Source organism: Hemitrygon akajei, unplaced genomic scaffold, assembly GCF_048418815.1.
Source record: "Hemitrygon akajei unplaced genomic scaffold, sHemAka1.3 Scf000061, whole genome shotgun sequence".
NCBI lineage: Eukaryota > Metazoa > Chordata > Chondrichthyes > Myliobatiformes > Dasyatidae > Hemitrygon > Hemitrygon akajei.
The window spans coordinates 4,915,704-4,922,973 of NW_027331947.1; the positions used below are offsets into that span (position 1 = coordinate 4,915,704).

Below are 7,270 nucleotides of genomic sequence, written 5' to 3' on the forward strand. Positions count from 1 at the left end.
GGGAAAGGAGTCGACGCTGGCCAGAGAGACGGGAGGGAGGGACTGGAGAGAAAGACACCGGGACAGAGACTGGTGAGGTAGCGAGAGAAAGAGGTGGGTAGATAAAGACCATGAGGAGGGAGGCCTGGAAAGTCGAGGGATCTGGTGCGGAGAGAGATTGCTGGTTGGTGAAAGATTTTCGATGGGGAGAGAGATCGGAGTCCCGTGTTTGGTGTCGGTAGAAAGAGGGAGGGGGATAGACGGGAGAGGGATGACCTGCGAGGTGATGCATCTTGCAGGCTTAAGTCAGAACGGGAAGTCTACATTATTGATAAGGATTTAGGAGTTTTGAGAATTGTTTATAAATCCAAAGATCCACGATGGCACTGGCGATACACGCGACGTATTGCCGGCAGCTCGCAAAATATCTAGATTTATATCTGCTGAACCGCTGTCTCTGCAATGTGAAGCCCCTAGTTTCCCTTTAAGAAACGTACTGTTGAGCTGTCTAAATTAACCGGCAGTTTAACGAGCTGCTGAAGGACCAGATGGGCTTGACTCTCGGGAATGCAGGTGCGGCACCTTTCAGCGATCAGCGAAGGTCAGCCATTACCATTGCCGGAAAAGAGGTCGGTTCGGAAAACTTCAAGCCAGACTAATTCGACGGGCGACGAAGCATCCTCTACCCGGCATCTTCTTAGCCAAAGGCCAATTACTTGAAAACACAATACATTACGTAAGCGCAACATTGCAGTTTCGGAGGGAAATGAGGGGCTGCTGTCTTCTCTGTTTCATGGAGACGTGGCTCAGTTCGGTGGAACAGCCGTATGGCTTCTCGATCCACCGTTCGGAGAAGATAAGACGGTATTGTGGTGCAGGGGCTCGGGGGATGGTGGATGTTGAACGGCGGTGTTGTTTCGTGATAAATTCTTCATGCTCTCCGTATATAGCGGTCTTGCCGCACCCTTGTTCTCCCAATCACAACATCCAATGATTGAGTTCTGTCGGTGCTGCTTACCGAGAGGTTCTCCTCATTGATCCGGACAGCACTTCAGAAACCGCCAAAGCAGATGTTAAGCAAGCAAACCATGTACTGAGCGCCGCGACCAGCAAACAAGGAGCTGCCTACCCTGAGGACTTCCAAATCATTGCGGGGTTTCTATCAGGCTTGTTTAATGAAAACTGGGCTTATTTGTCATCAGCACGTCACCCTCAGTACCGGGGCTCCCGCACACTCGACCACTGCTACAGCACGATCAGGAAAGCCTACCATTCCACCCTCAGAACATATTTAGGGCATTATGAACGTCTGGTTTTCTTTATCCTACCTCCACCCAGGCGGAGGGTAAGGAACAAGATACCAGATGTATCGGCAACAATGTCACGGGAATCGGAGGGCCGACTACTGAAGTGTTTTGAGGCGACAGACAGAAACAAAAATGACCGAGGGCTCATAAGAGAATATGAATGTCACCATCTTTATAAAGACACTGGACAACGAGTGTTTCCCACTGATTCATTCAGAGTCTAGAGTGTTCTTTAACCAGAAGCACTGGGTAAACAAGAGATCTGCAAAGTGCTGAACAGTAGATTCGTGGCAATATTGATCACATTTATTCATTATTATCAAAAATGTGCAAATTTTGTTTTTTTTATTTTGCTGGGTTTGATAGTTGTCTATTGCTGTAGGCAGAGTTTCGTCAGATTCCCTGATGGTCTAGTGGTTAGGATTCGGCGCTCTCACCGCTGCGGCCCGGGTTCGATTCCCGGTCAGGGAATTAAAAATTGCCTGTTGTAATTTCATCAGACAGGCATACTTTATTGATCCCGAAGGAAATTGGGTTTCGTTACAGTCGCACCAACCAAGAATAGTGTAGAAATATAGCAATATAAATCCATGAATGATTAAATAATAATAGGTAAATTATGCCAAGTGGAAATTAGTCCAGGACCAGACTATTGGCTCAGGGTGTCTGACATTCCGAGGGAGGAGCTGTAAAGTTTGACGGACACAGTCAGGAATGACTTCCTATGACGCTCGGTGATGCATCTCGGTGGGAGACATTGTCCAAGGTGGCATGCATCCTCTTTTCAGACACCACCGTCAGAGAGTTCACTTCCACCCCCACAACATCACTGGCCTTACGAATGAGTTTGTTGATTCAGTTGGTGTCTGCTACCCTCAGCCTGCTGTCCCAGCATACAACAGCAAACATGATAGCACTGGCCACGACAGCCTCGTCGAACATCCTCAGTATCGTCCGGCAGATGTTAAAGGACCTCAGTCTCCTCAGGAAATAGAGACGGCTCTGATCCTTTTTGTAGACAGCCTCAGTGTTCTTTGACCAGTCCAGTCTGTTGTCATTTCGTATCCCCAGGTATTTGCAATCCTCCACCATGTCCACACTGACCCTTTGGATGGAAACAGGGGTCACTGGTGTCTTAGCCCTCCTCAGTTCCACCACCAGCTCCTTAGTCTTTTTCACATTAAGCTGCAAATGATTCTGCTGACACCATGTGACAAAGTTTCCCACCGTCGCCCTGTACTCAACCTCATCTCCCTTGCTGATGCTTCCAACTATGGCAGAGTCATCAAAAAACTTCTGAAGATGGCAAGACTCTGTGCAGTAATTGAAGTCCGAGGTGTAGATGGTGAAGAGAAAGGGAGACAGGACAGTCCCCTGTGGAGCCCCAGTGCTGCTGACCACTCTGTCTGACACACAGTGTTGCAAGAGCACATACTGTTGTCTGCCAGTCAGGTAATGAATAATCCATGACACCAGGGAAGCATCCACCTGCATCACTGTCGGCTTCTCACCCAGCAGAGCAGGGCGGATGGTGTTGAACGCACCGGAGAAGTCAAAAAACATGACCCTCCCTCACCGTGCTCGCCGGCTTGTCCAGGTGGTCGTAGACACGGTTCAGCAAGTAGACGATGGCATCCTGAACTCCAGGTTGGGGCTGGTAGGCGAACTGGATAATGTGCTTATTTTGAATTATCGTGTGTGTTAACTTGCTGCCACAACAACCCGATTCCTGTCTATGCTTAACCTGCATCCACCTGATTCAGCACCACAAGACCACAAAATATAGGAGCAGAATTAGGCCGTTTGGCCCATCGGGTTTGCTTCGACATTTCCTCTAAGCCCCATTCTCCTGCTTTCTACTGGTATAATTTCATGCCCTGATCAATCAAGAATCTATCGATCTCTGACAAATATACAAAGAGACTCGGACTCCTCAGGGGCCTGTGGCAACGAATCCGACAGATTCGCCACTCGCTGGCTGAACAACTCACTTCTCATCTCTCTTCTAAAAGGATGCTCCTCTATCTCGCGGCTGCGTCCTTTGGTCTTAGATTCTCCCACCATAGGAAACATCCTCTCAACATCCGCCCTGTCAAGGCCTTTCACCATTCGATAGCTTCCAATGAGGTCCCGCGCAATCTACAGAATTCCAGTGAATGCAGGCCCGGCGCCATCAAACGCTCTTCATATCACTAGCCATTCAATCCCAGCATCATTCCTCTGAATCTCCTTTCAACCCTCTCCAGCTTCAGCCATACTCTCTCAGGTAAGGGAACTAAAACTGCTCACAATACTCCAAGCGAGGCCCCGCCAGTTCTTTATAAAGTCTCTGAATCACATCCTTGCTTTATATTCCAGTCCTCTTGAAATGAATGCGAGCATCGCATTGGCCTTCCTCATCACAGACTCAACCTGCAAATTAACCTTTGGGACATGATGGTGCCGGTGTGTACGTCACAATGGGAGGCCTGTACACGGACTCCCGAGGCTCAGCGTCTCAGTCTTCTTGTTTGCATTTTCTCTCCTCTTAGAAAGTCTGCTTCTTCATTGCTGATATCAAAGTGTGTGACAAAATATTTCCATGCACTGCATTCAATCTGCCACTTCTTTGCCCATTCACCAACCTTCTGTAGCCTCTCTAACTCCGAGAAGGACTTCCTGCTCTTTTCGCTCTGAAAAATCTGCATATTTGCGGTGTGATACCAAAAGTCTCCCATATCGAGCTGACTACCACACATCCTCACTTGCACCCGCACAACTCTTGCCCATTTCTTAACTCCCCATACTGGTCATCTGCTCTCCACGTTTAGCTCAGCGTCAGTGTGTGGATCGGAAATGTGTACTATCCGTCCACAAATGCTGCCTGACCCACTGTCCACTGTTCCTGCAGCGATTCGTTATTTGTTCTGTATGACAGTTGTTAGACAAGGAGAACATGACATTGAGAAAAATATCGCAGGTGCTGTCTCAATAAAGCTGGAAATAACTGTGCGAGGTCTTACAGACATTAACTTGCAATCGATACAATGTAGATTTGATCTTCTTCACTCCTCACTGCACCTCAATTCACTCAGAGATGCTGTCTCTCTGTAGAAGAGGGTGACCATACATTTCCCATATTGTACTCTGGTCCTACTCACTCAGTTTGCCTACATCAGCTTGACTCATCTGCCCGGGGTCATCACTGCTCAAATCTCAGTGAGTATTGTCAGGTCCAGTCGGGTTTATTGCCGTGTGCACAGGGACGGTGAGGGACAGGTACAATGAAACACTTGCAGTATCATTGCAGGCTCGAAAAGACAGACAATACGCAAACCATAAATTGTACAATTCTGCATCATTAACAAAAGATAAATGTAAATCTTGCAATTACGAGAAATCTGCAGATGCTGGAAATTAAAACAACAACACACATAAAATGCTGGTGGAACACAGCAGGCCAGGCAGAATCTATATACTTCTTATAAACGCGGCGCTTCTCCCTATAGATGCTGCCTGGCCTGCTGTGTTCCACCAGCATTTTGTGTGTGTTGTTGATATAAATCTTGTGCCAGTTTCAGACTTGGAAATGATTCCTCAGGCAAACTGATGACATAGATTGCGAACTACTATATCCACGGGGGAGCATGCAGACCCAAGAAAGGCTGTTTATTCATTTTCTTTAAACAGACAGACAAGAGAAAGAAGGGCGAGACTCTAGAGCTCTTCCGCCAGCCCTGGCATTCAATAGGATCAGGCTGGCCCAGACTTTTTCTCAATCCTCCCCGCCCCCACCCCCATACAGCAGTTGCCGGTCAAAAGTCGGCCGGTGTCCTCCAGCAAATCTTCTACCGTCTCCCCCAGTGAGAGGAGATAAACTTCTGTCGCCCGCCTTTATTTCGACGCCCTGACCGCGCCCCGGGCTTCGATCAGAAGCATATGGATATGAATGTTATACAATGGGACATTGTTCTGAGTTTTGCTCAGAATTGACGGGACTTTGGGGAGGCAGACGCAGTCAGAGTCTCAGAAGTAGGCAGAAGCAGTTAGAGAGAGAGAGAGAGAGCGAATATGTGTGTGTGCGCGCACGCGTGTTCGTGTGCGTATATGTGTGTGTTAGAGAGAGAGAGAGAGAGAGAGAGAGAGAGAGAGAGAGAGAGAGAGAGAGAGAGAGAGAGAGAGAGAGAGAGAGAGAGAGAGAGACATAGAAGTGAGGCAGGGGAGCGAGTCACATCGTAGACAGGACAAGAGAGATAAACGGGGGAATTTGAAAGGCAGTTGGACAGAGAGAGTTACAAGGCAGTTTACCAATTTCATGTTCACTTTCGGTCACTGTTTTCCTCAGAGTGTTCTCTTGACCACCAGAGTAACTCACCTCACCGACAAAACGAAGTGGATGTTTCCGTCCCTTCACTTAAACTCGAACGCTGCAGGGCTCGTAAGTATTATCACCGTTTGGACTGAGGAGGAGAAATGGTTCATGCGTTTACACATTGCCCTTCAACAGAGTAAATGTAAAACAGAGTAAATCAAACTATCACCGCGTCTCGCATCTCAATGTGCCCTTCTCTCCCTTTTACCCCTTTTAACTCAGTGAGCTTCTTCCATCCTGTCGGCCATTGTAAGTCAGCCCACCCCTCCCTGCCTTGTGAACATTTTTAATCCGTGCGTCACTACCGCGTTGCACTTTCTCTCCGAGCTCCGTTTTAAATCCCAGCATCTGTCCCTCCATGAGTCGAATTACTAGTCAGTACATAACTTCATGCCGAAGGCTCATTTTCAATCAGTGCATTATTACTACTCTGTCTGCCGTTTAAACTCCGTCTGTCACTTCTCTCCCTTGTCTGCGTGTCACTCCCACCCTGCCGGCCATTTTATACAAGGTGACCGCATCGGAATCAATTACGTCCGTCGCTCCCTCGCTGGTGATCATTTACAATCAAACTTTCACTCCCTCCTTCCCTATTGAACGTATTCAAACAGGGGTCCCTCGAACGTCTGGCCCTCTCGACCACCCCAATCAATTGCACAGATTGTTCATCACAAACTAATAAATACAGTGGCATGCAAATGTTTGGGCACCCCTGCTCAAAGTTTCTATTACTGTGAATAGTTAAGTGAGTGGAAGATGAACTGATCTCCAAAAGTCATAAGGTTAAAGAGAAGCATTCTTTTCAACATTATAAACAATATTAGTGTTTTTGTTGGTTTGGTACAATTTTAGAGTGTAACAAATGAAGGGGCACCATGCAAAAGTTAGGACACCCCAAGAGACTTGCGCTCTCAGATCAATTCTACCAAGGTCCCAGACCCTAATTAGTTTGTTAGAAAAGGCAAGGTGATGCAAATTTCAAAGCTTTATAAATACCCTGACTCCTCAATCCTTGTGCCAACAATGAGCAACCATGGGCTCCTCTAAGCAGCAGCTTAGCACTCTGAAAATTAAAATAAATGATGCCCCCAATGCAGGAGAAGGCTACTAGAAGATAGCAAAGCGTTTTCAGGTAGCCATTTCATCAGTTCGTAATATAATTAAGAAATGGCAGTTAAAAGGAACGGTGGAGGCCAAGTTGAGCTCAGGAAGACGAAGAAAACTTTCCGCGGGAACTGCTCGTAGGATTTCTAGATAGGCAAAGCAAAACCCCCGTTTGACTTCAAAATACCTTCAGGAAGATTTAGCAGACTCTGCAGTGCTGGTGCACTGTTCTACTGTGCAGCGACACCTGCACAAATATGACCTTCATGGAAGAGTCATCAGAAGAAAAGCTTTCCGGCGTCCTCACCACAAAGTCCAGCGTCAGACGTTTGCAAAGGGACATCTAAACAAGCCCGATGCGTTTTGGAAACACGTCCCGTGGACTGATGAAGATAAAATAGAACTTTTTAGCCACAATGTTTGGAGAAAAAAGGGTGCGGAATTTCATGAAAAGAACATCTCTCCAACTATTAAGCACGAGGGGTGGATCGATTATGCTTTGGGCTTGTGTTGCAGCCAGTGACACGGG

At 47.3% G+C, this 7,270-nt stretch overlaps 1 non-coding gene across 1 annotated transcript; it reads left to right on the top strand.

Moving 5' to 3' along the window:
- Nucleotides 1–1,685: 1,685 nt before the first annotated feature.
- Nucleotides 1,686–1,757, top strand: trnae-cuc (transfer RNA glutamic acid (anticodon CUC)). Its single transcript has one exon. It is a non-coding gene; the product is annotated as a tRNA-Glu (tRNA).
- The last annotated feature ends 5,513 nt before the right edge of the window (nt 1,758–7,270 follow it).